General features: G+C 41.1%; 1 long non-coding RNA gene across 1 annotated transcript in view; it reads right to left on the bottom strand.

Moving 5' to 3' along the window:
* The window catches only part of LOC116686002 (uncharacterized), a 15,737-nt gene extending 2,064 nt beyond the window's left edge, over nt 1-13,673 (bottom strand). Inside the window, exons 1-2 of the long non-coding RNA XR_004331116.1 lie at nt 13,663-13,673; nt 1,462-1,469 (exon numbers count right to left, since the gene is read on the bottom strand). This is a non-coding gene — a long non-coding RNA (uncharacterized LOC116686002). The remainder of the gene's footprint in view (nt 1-1,461; nt 1,470-13,662) is intronic.
* Between the last annotated feature and the right edge of the window lie 4,657 nt (nt 13,674-18,330).

Below are 18,330 nucleotides of genomic sequence, written 5' to 3'. Positions count from 1 at the left end.
TACCACTGAGCCACAGCCACCCTGTACTTAGGCTACTGCCAGATTTGACAAGTCAAACAGTAAGAAAAAATGTGACTACCGTTAGCTGTGGTGCAAATGCAGGCAGCTTGTGCTATTTACATGGATAAAGAGCTTGTTTGCTGTACTTGCTTTACAACTATAGTGCGTAGTAGGGATGAGCGAGTACAGCATTATCTGTATCTGTATCTGTATCTGTTAACACAGGAATTATCGTATCCGGATCCGTACTCGGACTGGCGGGGCCAACCGGAAGTGGTCAGATTTAACCAGGAAGGGTGGGTTTCTTGAAGTGCGGGGTTTAACCGGTATGTATTTAAGCAGCAATTGATATGAGTTGATCAGAAATGTGATATTTATTGCTGATTTGAAAACTATTTACATGACAGCATCGAGCTTCAGATCAATGGTGTTGTCATGGTCAAACAAAACAACTATATACAGAACGTTTTGCAACAATGAATACGACACATGCGGTTGCAATTATGAACTAAAGTAATGAACAAGAGTTTTCATACTCAATATAACTTTCTTTTTTTAACTTTTTATTTTTATGATCAGTGTGATTTTTTTTGTTTTTTTTTCTTATTTCCACACCAGGTGTGTGTGTGTGTTGTGTGTGTGTTGTGTGTGTGTTGTGTGTGTGTGTGTGTGTGTGTGTGTGTGAGTAAAGAGGAGACACAGAGAGGAGAGAGAAAGAGAGAGAGGGGGCGGGGGGGCAGCTGACAGTAAAAAAAAAAAAAAATCTCTGATGGCAGAGACGCAACGGGAGTCACATTTAAACCAAGCAGCAGTCTGAAACCCACGTTCACCAGAAATCTACTGGTTACTATGTAAGGACTACAAACCCCACGTTCACCAGAAATCTATTGGTTACAATGTAAGGACTACAAACCCCACGTTCACCAGAAATCTACTGGTTACTATGTAAGGACTACAAACCCCACGTTCACCAGAAATCTACTGGTTACTATGTAAGGACTACAAACCGAAGTAAAAAAAACTGAAGCTGAAGAAACCCTAAACGTTAACGGAACAGATCCGCAGACCCGACTGACTGACAGAGAGAGAGAGAGAGAGAGAGGAGAGAGAGAGAGAGAGAGAGAGAGAGAGAGAGAGAGAGAGGGAGGCCGAGGGAGCGCATTTCTCCATGTTCTGTGTGTGTGTGATTGATCCGAGCGTGTTTGTAGGCGGGGGGGGGGGGGGGGGGCGCTGTGATTCTCACAGACGCTGCGCGGCCAGTGAGGAGTTGTATTCAATCCGAGCACGGATATTGACTCATATTACTCGTATAATACTTGTACTCGGCAAAAGTGCTTTATCCGTACCGGATACTCGTTTCAGCCGGGTACTCGGATCACCCCTAGTGCGTGGTTTCTAAGTAATGACAACAACTCTGTCATTGCATTCACATGACACAAGTCTTTTGTGATCACACACCACCCCCACCCCTCTACAATGCAGTTCCTTGTAACCAAGGAGGACACGGTGGTAAAAAAACACAATGCCCCCTTCAGAAGAGATAATTATCTTCACTCGAGTTTCTGTCACTGTACAACACCATTTACTAAACCAAGCCTTACTGAGAAATACAGAGAGACTTTTAATGAGCTAATAGTCTTACTTAGCTTTGTATTAACTCATTTGGCAATGGCTTGAACGTAACAGACGTTTATTAATATAACTACTTACACACTAAAGCTTTAACTGCATGTTTGCATGTACATAACAACTCTTAGTGTATCCTGTGTTATTTCAAAGTGTAGTACCAAAAATAAAAACTACATATACAGTACATAAGGTACAATTAAGCTCATAAATGGTGTGGGCAGTGTATAAGGATTTGATGTATGGTGAGTAAGCAAGCACTGCTCTGGCATGCACTCACTAGAGTAGATCACTTAAGAATTTTGAGTGTATATTAAGTTTGTGTTACATTTACATGAAATTACAATTTTAATAAAATAAAGATAGTTCATACTGGGTTGGATTAACAGGTGATTCTGATCAATAATATACTAGAAGTCAAACGTAAGATCAATCAAATTTTTAGAGAGACACATGAATGTGATTATTATGGACAGCTGTTGTTTAAACATTATGCCAGACTTTTGGTTCTCACAGTAGTTACCATGTGGTTACTGGGCGGCTGTGGCTCAGGGGTAGAGCGGTCGCCTGCCAATCAGAAGGTTGGTGGCCCTGCAGTCCCATGTCAAAGTGTCCTTGGGCAAGGCATTGAACCCTGAGTTGCTCCCAATGCTGCACAATTGGAGTGTAATTTTGTGTGAGTGTTTATCTGATGAGCAGGTGGCACCTTGTACAGCAGCCTTGGCCACAATGTGTGAATGTGTGTGAATGGTTCCTGTACTATGTAAAAGCGCTTTAAGTAGTTGTTAAGACTAGAAAACTGCTATATAAGAACAGTCCATTCAAATTTACATAGAGGTATTACTGTGCATGTAATCATATGTCAATATGACTACACTTAAAACTGGAACTGCACATCTGTTACACTCAGAAAAAGCAGTCTGAGACTGAAACAGCTCTGATCCCTGTTGTCTTTTGTTGATTTCTTCTGTCATTTCGGTCTTTTAAGAATGGCAATTTCACAAAACCAAGATAAGGGATTAAACCGGGATTTCCCAGTTATCCTGGGTCAATCTAGCCTTTACTCGGTTTCACAAAAGCAGAGGCACCTTACCATGGAGATTTATTCTTTACAGAGCAGGCTATCAGCCAGGATATATTAATCCTGGAACCTTTTCTGTTCCCTCAGCAGTGCTTTTACCTTAATGTTATCAGCCCGCATTAAAATACAACAGGTGCATATTGCTGTTCAATTAACTACTGTTATTATTTAAAGTTGTGACCATTATTTTTATAATTATTTATGTGACATTGTTACTGTTATATTCCTGAATGAAGACTGCTGTTCATAAAATATTATGTTGAGATAATTAGAAAAGGCTGATAAAATGAAGTCTGTTACTAAGGGCAATACATAACATGCTGTACATGTATGTTTCTTTAGTGGACCAATGCAACTTGAATTATTTTAGTTTATGTTTTTTAATTCTTTAACAATGAAGGATCATGTTTGTTCCTCTTCCGTGTGCACTGTATTTGGCATTCTTAGCACACAATTTGTGTTGTCCAGTGAACTGGGACTACTAATTTGGGCGTACCATTTTTAGAACATATCCTAATTGTACAAACCTCCCAAAATATAGACTTCACTGGACCAGTGACTATCTAGTGTTGTAGGTTACTGTACATTCATGTGACAACAGGGACAGGACACCTCTATGTTGTGCTGGGGGGAAATAACTGATGAATATACTCTGTCACATTGATGTTTACAGTGTGCATGGCATTAGACACTACAATTATCTTTATAGTTTCTAGATTTTAGAGTCCAATTTCTTCAGTGTCTTTCTTTTCTTTGTCCTTATATACAATGGAGCAAAGCGTATATTTTGTAAAGAAGGAAAGTTGGCGTCTGTAAAAAATAAATAAAAAACTTGAGAAAAATCATGGCAGATAATAGCAGACCGACTGAATGATAGCCTAAAAATATACATTTATAAACTGCTGCTCTTAACTCAAAGCATTCAATGAGTCAGTTGTCATTTGCAAAAAGAAACACTTAACATTTATTAAAAGGGAGCAGTGGAAGTTAATATAACGTGGGAAAATTATATTTTAGCCCATGAGAGATAGGGAGAAACGGAGTGAAAGAGATATGTTTGCATCATATTCTAGTGTAGAACATTGATCTTTATGGTAAATTTCCAGAGTAACATTATCTTCTGCTTACTTTTAAGGCAAAGAGTACAACTATTAATTTGTGCAAATGATTAGCCTAATCCTTGAATGGTATGATTATGACAGTTTCAATTCAGAGCAGTGATCAGTTAATGTATATATTTAGGCTATTTAGGCATTCAGTCGGTCTGCGATCGTCTGCCACGCTTTCTCTCGCTTTTTCTTTACAGGGGCTGTTTCTTTTGTTTCTTCTTTCTTTTTTACATATAATGTCTTTCACATTATCCCTAAGAAGCTGCTTCTCACTCTGTATAAAGTATGAACAATGCATATTCTCCATTTTAGCATCAGTAAATCTGTTATCAACCTCGTGGTCTGTTAAAGAAAGCCATGAAGGCCCATCCAAATTACTTCATCCTCGTCACACCTCCTCCGCCTGACTTGGCCTTTGTGAAACACATCTAGCCAGGATGCACAGATTAGACTAGGTCAAACCTCACTTTTTTGGTTATCTGGGATTTATAAATTCTGCTTTTTTGAAACAGCCCCCTGGTAGTCGAGTTGTCACGGATTTGTTTCTTTGTTAGTTAGTCACTTCTCTTTAGTTTGTGGGGGGGTTCTGGATTTTACTTGACACACACACACACACACACACACACACACACACACACACACACACACACACACACTTATTTTGTTCTTTTTGGCCAGACCTCCAGACTCCCATAGTTTTGGTTAAAGCACTAATAGTTGATAAAGTTGTAAATCCACTTTTATTTACTTTAGCTAATCCTTGGGTTTGGTGTTCTTCAATATGTTGACGGCCACATTGAAGTTGTGTGGTTGGTTGTGGCGTAACACCTTTCTATAATATTCTATAATAATATGCCTTTCAACACGCCTCTGTGATCCAACTCATATACTATGATCTCATATGCTGTTACTACAATGACAACACACATATTTTAACAATAAAAAACCAAGATCATCTTGATGAATGGCTTCTGTGGATTGTTTTTCTATGATATATTTCTTTCTGGTGCAAAATGAAAGAAGCCATGTTTGATTCTGAGGGACTGCCACAGAAATGGGACATTTACAGTTAATATTGAGATTGCTGCAAACTCCCTTCGTAGCTGTGGATGAAATAGTTTAACAGGTTTTTCTGTCATCTACCAGTGTGTTAGTGGGAAAGAGGGGTTCATAATATTGCTGGACAAAGAATGTCATTTACATATATATATTGGTTCATTCTGGTTGTGAGAACAATGTGGTGGAATGAGCCAAATTGTGATTGGGGAAAAGTGCTATATAAGTCCATTTACCATTTACTGTGTGTGTGAATTTGAACAAGACAGACTTTAATATGAATTGTGGTCACTTGTGGTCTGGAATGGGTTAGTAGCAGGATTTTAGTAATACTGAAGTCATGAGTCCGTAAGTCCTTCCACTGCCTCTTCGCCAACTTGTTTGTCTTTTAAAATTTTTAAAATTTTAAATATTCTGGGGCGGTCTCCAGTCCACCCAGTAAAAGCGTTTGCCCCATGTAGGCGAGTCCTGCAGTGCCCCTGCAGGGCTCGGAAAATACAGCAAATGCATCACAAAGCTTCATTTCTACATCACTAATGTTTACCATGTTCACCATCTTTGTTTAGCATATTAGCATTTGTTGAGCATTTGGAGGAGCTTTTAGAGTCACTTTGTGAAACTCTTATAATATATTTAATGTAGACATGCAGTTCTTTTGAAGGAGGTGCAACCTGAAGTGGGACACAATGTTAAGGCTGGCTTCCACAAGACTGCTGTCTCCCTGTCTATTGTGCGTGACAGTAGACATCTTGTGTTAGTCAACCAGAAGCACATAAAACACTGATGCACATAAACGCTCCACAGCACACAGACTAGAATTGTTCCACTATCTCAGTCTCTGTGGGATAAATCAAATACAGAGCAGTTGTTTTGCTCCACTCTATTCTTATCTCCCAACTGCTTCTTCATGGTCCAAACCCTCTGTGTGCATGTGTGTGTGTGTGTGTGTGTGTGTGTATTTGTGTGTGTCAAGGTTACAATCAATAACAAAAAAGAACAAAATAACTAAAACTAGATGAGGAAAAAACATTGTCATTATCTGAAATAAAAATAAAAACGAGGCATTGTAAAAAAAACGATAACTAAACTTAAACTCTGTCTGTTTGCAAACTTAACTAAAATAAAATAAAGGTATTAAGTCAATATCCTTAGTTGTATATCTTTCCGAACATGACATTTTCCGTAGACATGTATAGTTTCCGACTGGGAACCCAGAAATTCTGACATTTCATGTCATATTGAACACCACATAGCCCGTGCTACTTGCCTGGCATCATGGGGGGGGCAAGTTGGAGGGTGGGGGTGTGGCCTTGACCAACTTTGCTTGTTTGAAAGCCACGATGTCGCTTTCTCATGGGGGGGGGCGACATTTTCTAGGTGTGCAAAGCAGAGAAAGGGGAGGGAACTTTTATTTTCTCATAAGAAGAGCAGGATACCCAGGGCTCGGTTTACACCCATCACCATAACTAGCCACTGGGGGGCCATAGGCAGGCTTGGGGAACTCATTAATGGTAAAAAAACTCATAAAGTGAAATTTTCATGCCATGGGACCATTAAGAAACAAACACGAGGAGGTTAACCTAGCTCACCTTAACAAGGTAGAGGAGAAAGCAAAGCCCCCTTTCCCTGACACAGAAGCTAATCCCGGTACAGGGCATGGATGGACGGGTACAGGGCCAGGCAGCATGACGGAGACAACAGCAGGACAGAGAACACTACAGGAGGGCTTTCACCGGTGACCTGATAGCTGGTTAGTAAATACGCAGGAACACCATAAGCATGCTAGCATGCTAGCTCATTCTCAATGGCAAATTACTGCTACAACACACACTAGTTGACCATAATCTCCAAAAGAACTACTTCCTGTCCCTAATGTCAAATTCTCTGCAAATGCATGATATTTTGAATAACGCTTCATCCGAGGCGATTGTTATAAACGGACACTTCACAAGAGCATTAGTCCGCAACATTCGATCTATATAACCAGGGCCTGCCAACTTTTCCAAAAACCTGGAGTGAGATTTGGGGGGGGCCAACCTATTTTGCCGCGTACAAAGCATTTCCTTTGGGTCTTTATTCTTTAGGTTTAAATGGGATTTGGATATTGGTGGATGGGGGACTCCTAGGGGGTCGGGGGGTATGCCCCCAGGAAAAAAATTTGAAAATAAACCATTAAATTGGCACTTCGGAGAGTTTTTTGCAAAAAAAATGGAGGAAATCAAGTCTTACATGACATGTGCAACTTAGGGTTAGGAGCCTTTGTGTTGTTGTGCAAACAGGTTTTAGGGCATTCAGCAGTACATTATTAAACTTCTTATGGATTATAAGAACTGACCACCAATGTGCCAAACATAATGCACCACTTTGACGAGGACAGTAGCAGATAGTCAGCAACAGTGACGAAGATGTGGGTCTGTGGGGAAAGGTCCAGGGGTCCCTGGTGTAGGACAGGGACCAAAGTTAAATAATGTTGAGGGATCAACAGACCACGGAATTCTAAAGAATGAGAACCACTAAGTTAATAAATCAATCTTAACCTTTGTGCAAATGTTCAGTTAATGTTTGGCTTTATCCTCTGGCCCCACGTACTGTTTTTACTTTTTTGTGAAATAAAAGCCTATTTGTTCATTTTAAAAAACATCAAATAACTATTTACAGTCATTAGAGAGAAGAGGTTCGAGATGCACAATAGTGGACCAACGTTGCAGTATCGGATATATAATTATATATATATCTATATATATTATGTATATATAGGCTAGTTATAGCTCAGGTGTGTTTCACCAGATTTCTGCTTAATATTTACAACTCTTGGACCATAACTCCTCCCATGGGTCGAGATGTGGAGAGGTGGAGTGTGTTAATTAATATAGTCTGTGTGCCCATGTCTATCCTCCGTGATAGGGTAATATCTTCAGAAAGTCTGCACAGACGCCGGGCCCATTTGGGTCTTGGTCTCGACAGGTTTAGAGGTGGCCGTACGCTGATTCTTTATCGGAGGGACTACACGTATGCAACGCGGCACTGCCACCAGCAGAGCAGAGTCCAATACAAGAACTGAAGTGGCTACACTACAGCCGCGCCTGCTCACCTCATCGGTACAGGAGAGGTGGACAGAAGCGACCGGACGGGTCTGTAATACTCAGAGCACATAGGCGACTGAAGCCGGGGAAAGGCACCTGGGATGTCTCGTAGAAAAAATGTTCTCATTTTGCGCCCATTGAAATTCCACAGACAGGGAGCGCTTCCTTGAACCCCCTCACAGTTCTGAGAGCACAACTAGTCGATCACAAGTGCTCCACAGGTAAAAACATAGATAAACTCATCCTGGTTGTCAGAATTATTTTGGACGATATTTCCGGGTCGACACTTCGCGTGAGAAAGCGGAGGGGTGTTGGATATTGATAGTGCGCGTTGTGACACCAGTCAAATGCGTGTGTATCACGGCAATGCGTCTGAGAGTTGGCAGCCTGAAGAACACTCTGGAAGCCATTCATGAATACAGTAAAATATTAAAGTTGGGGGAAGTTTAAGTTTATTTGGCTTATGTGTCCATTTCGTACCGCATTGATGATTTCAGTCGTCCCGTCAGGAGGGAGGATGAAACATTACGCAGTCCCACTATGCTGTACAACGCCTAAACGGTTTTGTTCAAAGCTGAAAATGCAACTGTATTTGACAGATGGACACGATGTATGTGTACTGACAAAATATCAGCTTTCGTTGTGATGCGACGCTTGGTAAATTACGTTTAATTAAAAGGGTTTCAACTGTCCCGCCTTTACCCTATTATATTATGTGTCTCTCTGGTCGCTGCGGCAGCCACAAAGTTGTGTGTTTACAGTGAGGTCGCGTCCACCCTCGTTCCTAGGGAAACACCCCTTGGCTATCCCCTACCCCAAACCCTTGGGGACACCCCTCGGTCCCGCGGAACGCGCAAAAAAAGAGGGGAAGGGTCAAGGGTAAGGTGGGAGGGGTTAGACAGAGATTGAGATTCAGCAAATGAAGGAGCTGCTTCCCAGCGAGTCTTCCAAATATGGATGGACTTGTGAATCTCTAGAGGGCTTTCGCAATTAGAAAACAGCAGACCATACACCACAGTAAATGTGGCATGTGAAGTTAGTAGAATGTCAAAGGAAAAGCTTGTTGGAGAGCACGCAAAACATAAACGCAAATGAAAGAAAAAACAGGAGCACATTGCCCACTATGCCTCTAAAAGAGAATAGATGTGCCAGTCTAATTGCAAGCTTAAATATGATGTATTTATTAGAAGTAAGCAATAGAACTGACCCGTCCATAATTACAGATTTACGGTAAATAACACCCCGAGACAATGGAGCCAACCGCGTGCAGAGAAACAGAGTTTAGACTGTGTCCATAATCTAGGCCGGAGCAACATAAATTACAAAACGCCGCCTCCTGATGAGACAGCTGAATTCGAAGGTTGATGTTCAAGGTGCATTGAAACTCCGGCAAACTCTGCAGGATGGAACGACTGGAGCACATCCAGCGCTGACGTGAGAGTCGGGAAGCTGGGGCCAGCTGTGCAGGTCAAAGCGGGGCTGTGCGGGATTAGGTGTGACGATCAAGGCAACATCCAGAATGCAGTCGTGCGTAGGTAACTTGCGAAGAAAACTAGCCATGCCAGTTGCTACCCGTTTGTACTCACATGTGATAGTGTGGAAGTCTTGCTGCAAGAATTTATGCTAAGCTCCATATACCAACAACAATTAAAATTTAATGGAAAAACACATCAAATTTAGTAAGCCTTTTTTGACATGGACACACTGTATCATCGGGCCCACGCGGCATGCAAGGTCTGTGAGCAAACAAAACAGAGTTATGGTAGTGATGGGCAATACAGCCTATGAAGCTTTTTGTTTTGTTTAGCTTTTAGCATTGTATTATTATTTTTTTTATCTTGGCGTCTAAGAAATAGAAAAGCCAAGGAATGGCAATTCAGGTGCTTTCAAACTTTTAAGAAGAAAAGAAAAGCGCCATTAGTGGACTCAGAAAATACATGGTTCCATACGCTTCTATAGGGCTGTCCTAGTTTATACTCACGCTTTGTTGCAGTCTCTCTAAAACCGCCAAGGTGCATCAAAAAATACATTACTGTTAAGAAGCAAAGGTTTGAGCGTATTGGAAACACACCATAAACCAACATGCAACTGCCTCAATGCCAAGGAGGATTGTGAACAGTTAACTTGATATAAAATATTCAGGGACATACTTGATCGCCTTTTACATCCTTGTAGGATACGAGTCAAGTACTTCGAAAAACAAATGTATTATGAAAATGAAGGTTGAAACAATATCTGTAAAAAAAATATGCTGGCAAAATATCTACTCAAAGGGCTCGATTTGTTTCAGAATTCCTGATAAGCATTTAAAATTAATTGCTGTCTTTTGAAAATCTGATACATTTTCATAGGGTAATAAAATATTAATTGATGAATAGTTATCCTCCGGGAACCATCACCTTATTGTGGTGGAGAGGATTGTGTGTCCTTTTTCTGTTATATCCTGGGACTTTGTCTGGAGCTTTGTCGCTCCGGTATGGTCTCCAATGGCAAAGGGTCTCACTTTAGGGGCCGACAAAGAATGGTTCAAAAACACTTATGTAGAGAAGAGATACTGACTCTTCCGGAGGAAGCCCGGGGCCCCCGTCTGGGAGCCAGGCCCAGATGAAGGGCTCATCAGCCACCGCTTGGTGGCGGGGTTTTCCATGGGCCGCGGGACAGCCCAAAAAAGCTACAATGGCCCCCTCTCTCTACTCCCATGGGTTCACCCCCTGGGAAGGAACCGCTAGGGTGGGTGCGCTGCCACATGGCGCATGAAGGTCAGAGGCATCGATGGACCAGACCATTGCAGCAGAGGCAGGCCAGGGGCGAGGGCAGGTGTGGAATGTCACCTCTCGTGGGGGAAGGTTCAAAGCTTGTGTGGGAGTGGGAGCACTACCAGTTGGATCTGCTATTAGTCTAACTGAAATAAACCATGTCAAATCACTATGTATGGTGAGGGTATGTGATGATGTGGGGTTATTTTTAATTCCAAGGCAAGGGAACTTTATCCAAGAATGTAACCTGATCCATGAAATGGGCCTGCCTCTATGGGAGTTTAACATAGGGGTCTGATACTCTTATGCCCCGTATTTTAACAATGTTTTTTTGTTTTTCAGTTTGAAGCTAGGGAGTAGTAATAGAGTTGTAATCTTGAGTCCACCGTTTGCTTTTTCTATTGTAGGGAAGTCCCTCTAGCAATCTGGCCTCTTAGTGACATTTGGCTAAACTTTTTTTTTTTTTTGTGATCAATTCTTTATTTTAGCAAGTGCTGGAAGCCACGATGGCATACAGATTCCAGGAAACACTCTGCAATCGACAGACCAAGAGATGTGCGCAGCCTGCGCGCGTCCCATGTATCCGCCCCGTCTCTGTCGTTGTGTTTGGCTCGTCTCATCCGGAGGTGTGTCCAACCATCCAGAGGGTTCAAAAATGCTAATCGCAATAATTTTCAATATAAGGTAATAGATAACTGCGATATCAAACGTCTATGAATTAAAAATCCTTCTGTCATCCCAGAGTTTCTACTTTTCAAAATAAGAGCTTGCATCTGGAATAAAATGGCCTACTGTATCTCTTACTTTTCAAAGTAAAAGTCACTACAACTATCATGCAATGTAAAAATATTGGTGTGTTTTTAATATTTAAAATATATGTCCGTCTACAAATAAATGCAAATTCTTTCCGACAGAGTTCAGCATTTGGTTTTGTTTTTGGTTGGTGTTTTTTTCCACCCTTTCATACAATAAAAACAAATTACACAAAACGCTGGGCGGGAAGTGGAAGAAAAATACAATACGCATTCTGGCCCAAGGCCGTGGCAGCAGAGCATACGCAGTCATGCAGGACGGGTCCCAGAGACCCGAAGCCGATGCCGCAGTAGTACAACCGCATTCTGCTCCGGGTCTCAGAGACCGCGACCGCATTCTGCCCGGGTCTCAGAGACCCGCGACGCATTCTGCCCCGCGGTCCCAGAGATCCGAAGCCCAGGCAGTGCCAGTAGAGCTATGCAGTTGATGCTCTCGTCTGCTGCACAAGCAGTTGTATTTGCAGCAATGTCCCAGTGAAGTTTGAAAACAATATAGGATAACATAATTAAACAAGTCTTGTAAAGGGTAACTGTTTTATTTATATCTTGTTCTGTGTGTGCAGATCCTTGTTACCTTTATCTAGAAAATGCTGGCGTTAGTGTGCGAATGGCTGCGTCGTTGAGCAGGTTTCATCAGATGTAGCTACGTTAATATGGAACAACACAACCATGAACAATCAGAAAAGACTATATGTATGGCAAAATTGTTACTTAACAGGTTTTAACGTTTTTCAATTGATTGACACAAATGTGGTCACGAATTGGCCGTGGACTCCACTGGACAAATTATTCGCATTCGATTTTTGACCCTCTGAAGTTACCATGGTCACACCTCCATGAGACAAGACCGCATGAGACGGGACGGATGAAATGGGATGCTCCATGCTGCAGCCATACCATCTCGAACAGACTGGGCTTTGTCGGGAATGGCTAAAGAGACAGGGGTGTTTCCCATGTCAAGGAAGGATCCTCAAAAGCCCAGAATTTGGAGGATGCCACGTCATCAACTTCATCAACGCCCGCGACAGTACACGTTCCAATGTCAAGAATCCTCCGAATTTTCCAAGGACTCAGTCCTTCATTCATAAAAATTTCCCATAGACAGAGAAGGATGCATATATGGTATCCTTCGCGGTCCCAATCACCCACAATCCATGCGCGGGCCTTTGCGCTCGTTAAAATAATAATAGCGGACCTCAGCGGGAGTTCGAGCGGCATGGCGACGGTGAAGTTATAATTTAAATCTTTGTGTGTGCCGTACATTGTTATCACCGTTATGTTTTACATTAATGTCAAGCTTAACGCTTTAATGCTTGTACAAATTCCTATAATAATTAGGTGATACACCCCGAGCTAACTTAGACTAACTGAACCTATTATATAAATTCTGCTGTTAGCTACTAGGTTGCTGTCTTTGTAAAGTTTAATGCAGGTGGCATATTCATCTCTCTTTATATGCCGTTACCGTATATGCGTAACGTTAGCAGAGATTTAGAAAGTTTGTGTGTTTATCACTGGTTGTATCTGTAGACGGGAGGTAACACTGCACCATGTAACTTCACTAACAACGTTTAACGAAGGCTAACATGTATGAGCACTCCCGTGGTAATAACGGTATGTTATAGCCTATCATAACGTAAACTTGTTGTTGTGTTAATGTCTTTTAACAGGGACTAAGGGGGCGGTCACCAAGGACGGCAAAGCCAGACCAGCAGGAGACAGAGGCCAAAGAAAGATGTTGAATACATTATTTGCTATATTAAAGATTGTCTTTCTAACAATAATGCTTTAAATTAACTGGTTGTCCGTGTCATTAAGTTTTGGGCGTCGTTTATATCATAAACTATTATTGTTACTGTTATTTCCGTAAATTTTGACGTGGAATTGTTTGAGCTGTTGTAACACTCGTAGGTGTACATGTTCAAACATTACTATATACTGTACACACAATATTCACATGAAGGGCGATCAGACAGCTGCTGATGATGGTGTTGCTTGCAGACTGCAGACAAAGGAGAGGTTTAGGTTAGTCAACCTGTCCTGTTACAGTTGCATCACAAGTATATTATCAGGTAAAGTCCACTGTGTAGTTTTCTTCATGAACGTAACAACCTGACCATTACACACACCTACCTTTACTGTGTTGGCGGATTTTTATCAATGGTATGACTTTCATGTTTGACACGTGTCAACAGTATTATTTAATCTTTCCACCTTACAGTTTACTGCATGTCATACCTGCCTGTGGTAGCTCATTAGCTGGTTAACCTTGTAGTTGCTGATCTATTTCATTTCTTGACCTGTAAATAAGCTAATCTATCATGTATGCCGTAAACTGCAAGTAATTTTAACAGCTACTTTTCTTTTTTTAAACATGTATAAGATAGCATCTGAATATAATTGTTGACTTATAGTAAATAATTGAAGTTTCCTCTGTCCAGGTCACAATTTGATGGGAAAATAGACCTTGAAAAAACTATTATATACAAGAGCCCAAGAACTTAATGAACGGACAAACCACGTTAATTAAAGCATTATTGTTAGAAAGACAATCTTTAATATAGCAAATAATGTATTCACATTCTTTTTGGCCTCGTGCCCTGCTGTGTCGTGGCTTGCCGTCCTTGGTGACCGCTCCGTTAGTCGTTAAAAGACAGTTAACACAACATAAAGATGTTACGTTATGAATGCTATAACATACCGTTATTACAGGGAGTGCTCATACATGTCAGCCTTCGTTGACGGGGCTAGTGAAGTTAACATGGTGCGTGAATTCCCGTCTACAGATACAACCAGTGATAAACACCAACTTTCTAAATCTCTGCTATTGCTAACGTTACAGCATTTACGATAAGGCATATAAGAGATGAACTTGCCACATTAAACTTTACAAAGACGGCAACCTGCTAGCTAAAAAGCCGAATGTTAACTGACAGGTTCAGTTAGGTCGTCAGCTCGGGGTGTATCTACTAATTATTATAGCAATTTGTACAAGCTTTAAAGCGTTAAGCTTGAAATTAATGTAAACATTAACGGTGATAACAAATGTACGGCACACACTAAAGTACTACATTTAAATTTAACTTCACCGTCAGCGATGCCGCTCGAACTCCCGCTTATATCAGCTGTTTTTTTTTAAACGAGCCGTCAAAGGCTCGCGCATGGATGTGGGTGATTTGGGACCGCGAAGGATACATATGCCTCCTTCTCCGTCAATGGGAAATTTTCTGAATGAAGGACTCCGTCCTCGGAGGAATTCGGAGGATGCTCGAAATTGGAACGGTCCTTCGACGGACGTTGATGACGTAGCGTCCTCCTCCTGGCTTTGGAGGATCTTCCGTGACATTAAGAAATGGCTGCTGATTCATTTTCTACATCCCAACAGCATAATTTAACAGCACAGTTAACACTTCCACAACCATTTCATCCAGTGTTTTGAAACGCAGCAAAAAAATTAAGTGACGCCAGCCCGCAATGACGTGCACTTGATAGCCTGTTCCATTGTACATGTTCTCCAAATGCTAAGGAGGACTCTGACCTACTCCTGAAGGATCCTTCCTTGGAAGGACGAGTCCTACCAAGGAAGGATCCTTGACATTGAGAAACACCCAGGCTCTCCTACATAGGGTGACTACAGGTGCAGCCACCATGGACAGTGTGAGAAAGTGTTTTTTAAACATTAAAGCATGTCAACATGTTTTATCCCAAACACAAAATGCAAGTATTAACCTAAAAACTCTATATAACAGTGGCCCTTTAAAAGACATGCCCTGGGAACATAGGGATGATTACCTTTGATGACACAGGTATGGTTAATTATTATTATCATACCTGTGTATTATATTCATTGTTACCAGCTTGATTAGTCCTTCCTGTGATTTATTTGTTCTAACCGCCAGTTCTGTCTGCTTTTGTTTGCATCTCAGAGGGTTATTGGTGGAGAATGTCGAGCGTCTTAAAACACAATAAGGAGTAGGTCATCACCAGTTTGTGACACATGTGATACACATCTCAATGCATTGTCAACAATCCAATACTTAAAGCTACATTGCAGCAACTACAGACAATTATGACTCAATTCACCCCTATTGAAATGCAATGCGATTCAACACAATTTGATTTGATGCACTCAAAAGAATATGATGTTTGCAATTCAATATGGTGCAGAGAGTTTGATTTTTATTCTTTGGTTCTTCGTGCTTGCAGCCTGCTAGTGCTTTCACAAGTGGCAGAAATACTTTCACTTCCATTGAGTCGTTTACAAGCATATTTAGCTCTGTGGGGAAACAATTTGATTATGAGATATGAAAAGAATTCTGCTCATATATCATATCATAAGAATTCTCTACTTTTCCTCTAGTTTGTTTCTCAAACAGTAATTTGACTTTTGCGTGTGTAATTTGTTTTTATTGGAGAAAAGATTCCAGTACTCAGACTCACAAGCATTGCCAAAAATGGACCAATGTGACATGGTCTCACTTTAGGTCTGTTCATAGCAGTAGCATTGGGGTGCAGCATACCATACCATAACTGTGTATGTAGAGTGAGCAATAATAAAGCAAACAATTTTTATAACCTCGTGGCAAATTCATGGTGTCTAAAAGACAATCATCTGTATCATTATACTGACACCGTTATCAGTGGAAGAGGTGTTGTTCCGCTCCTGCGAACGTGATACATTGTGTTCAATTGACTAGAAACGAGCTACAGCATTTCAATGCTATTCCACCTCCAAAGACATTAGCATGACAATACCCTAAACTTTAGGATTTGCTAAACAGATTTTACTCATTGCAAAAAACAATCAGTGATGCTCACTGCCACTGGTTGTATGAACGAACCACCTTCTCCCCCCCACCACACCTTGTAATTGTGCACAGTATACTGATAGTATGCACTACTGTACTAGATTACAGTACATAAAAAAAACACACATATTGATTCTTTAACTTTTATCACCACTTCATAATGTGTATCCACCCTGTTTATACAGTTTTTATTTGCTTGTGTAATGCCATCTACCAGATTTAATTTAGATGGAGAACAGAAGATTCTAAACTTAGTAAGTCATCTTGTTGAGAAGCTGAACAGCATGACTTTATTTGTTGCATGTTTATTGCCCAGGGAAGGAAGGGGATCCTTTAATTTACCCTTTACTGTACAAATCTATAAAGTTTACTGAATCAAAACAATAATCAAAACTGATTAGGGGCAGACTCCTTAAATTTTGCTGATTTGGAGTTGGTGTTAGTGTTAGGCATTGATATGCACATAAGGAAATCCAAAGGGAAACAATATAATTATGGACAACAAAGATAATCAATGTTTTGTTATGTGTTAAAAACTTGAAGGTTAGGTGTTTAGTAATTGCTGCAAGGAAAAAAAAAGAACCACATAAATAATGCTATATATGTGGATTAGAACAAAACAGAGCAAAAAGGAGAACGAATAAAATGCTAATTTGCTCCATGTGTGGTTCCTCAAAACACCACTTGACAATTGATCCAAAAGCAATGTAAAATGCCCAATTTTACAGCAGAAGGAACTGGTTTACAAACCTACAAAAATGTTTCGGTCACTAAAGCTAAGTCTGTAGCACAACTGATGTGTGACGTGAGTAGACCACATTGGACAACTCTAAATTCCATATTTAAAATGGTCTGCCATAGTACTGAGAAATACATAGCCATAGCCATGTATGCTGATGACACAACAATCTAGCATCTGCAGAAAATACCAAGAAACTTAAACAGCATGTTGCAGATCTCAGAAGGGTGTCTAAAAACATGCTAAAGCTAATACATCCAAAACCAAGAGTCTAATTAATTAATTATTCTCCAAACATACCGTAAGGGCTGACCCACAGCTGTGCTCTCTCTGCAAGGGTGTTACGGTACGGCAGGGTGGAGGACCCAAACGCAGAGAACCAGGAGGCAGGCAAGAGCAGGTAAAAACGGGTTTATTTAAACAGTACAGGACAAGACTGGGAACAGGCAAGGTCCAAAACCAGGGGAATCCAAAACACAGGCAAATCCAAACACAAAGGGCAAGAAGTCCAAACCAGGTCCAGGGGAAGATAAAGGTCCAAAAGAAAGGAAAAAAACCAGGAACAACTCACAGGGAATGTAGGCAGAACAGCGGGACGTAGACACAGACTTCTTCACAAGACACAAGGATCTAACAAGAAGCCAGGGACCACAGGGGTTAAATACAGTGAGTAATGAAGGTAACGGGGAACAGGTGAGACATCGGTGGATCACATTAGGGCGGGGCTGGACAATCAGACAAACAAAGGAGTGAACTAGACAAGACAAGGCAAGACACGACAGGAAGCTGACTACCAAAATAAACGGAAAGTAAGTAGAACAAACAGGCAGCAGGGGAGCAGACAGGGCCAGTAACACAGGACCACAGAGAAACAGACAAAAAACCAAGGAGGCAAAGGAAGGGAAACATACACCCAAACAAAAAACCCAAACCACAACAAGGGACAGCTATTCAGCCGGTTTAAAGGCCATATTATTCTAATTTTAGGTTCAAAATTGTTTTTTGACGTTGTACAAAACAGGTTACATGGTTAAATTTTCAAAAAACACCACATGTACTGCAACTTGCTGCAGATCCTGTTTTCACCGTGTGTTAGCTACAGAGTGAGACATCTCACTTCATACTATCTTTGTTGGGAGTTGCAAATGTGCAGTAGTAAGATCCCATCAGTTACATAACTCTTTCTCCAGCTGGTCAGGACAAAGGCAGGATTAGCTGGGAGACTCTTTGACGAGGGCACTTGTGGAATAACAACAGAAC

This window comes from Etheostoma spectabile, unplaced genomic scaffold (assembly GCF_008692095.1).
Source record: "Etheostoma spectabile isolate EspeVRDwgs_2016 unplaced genomic scaffold, UIUC_Espe_1.0 scaffold280, whole genome shotgun sequence".
NCBI classification, from domain to species: Eukaryota; Metazoa; Chordata; class Actinopteri; order Perciformes; family Percidae; genus Etheostoma; species Etheostoma spectabile.
The sequence above is the reverse complement of the archived record's forward strand: the minus strand, read 5'-3'. Positions and strand labels throughout refer to the sequence as shown.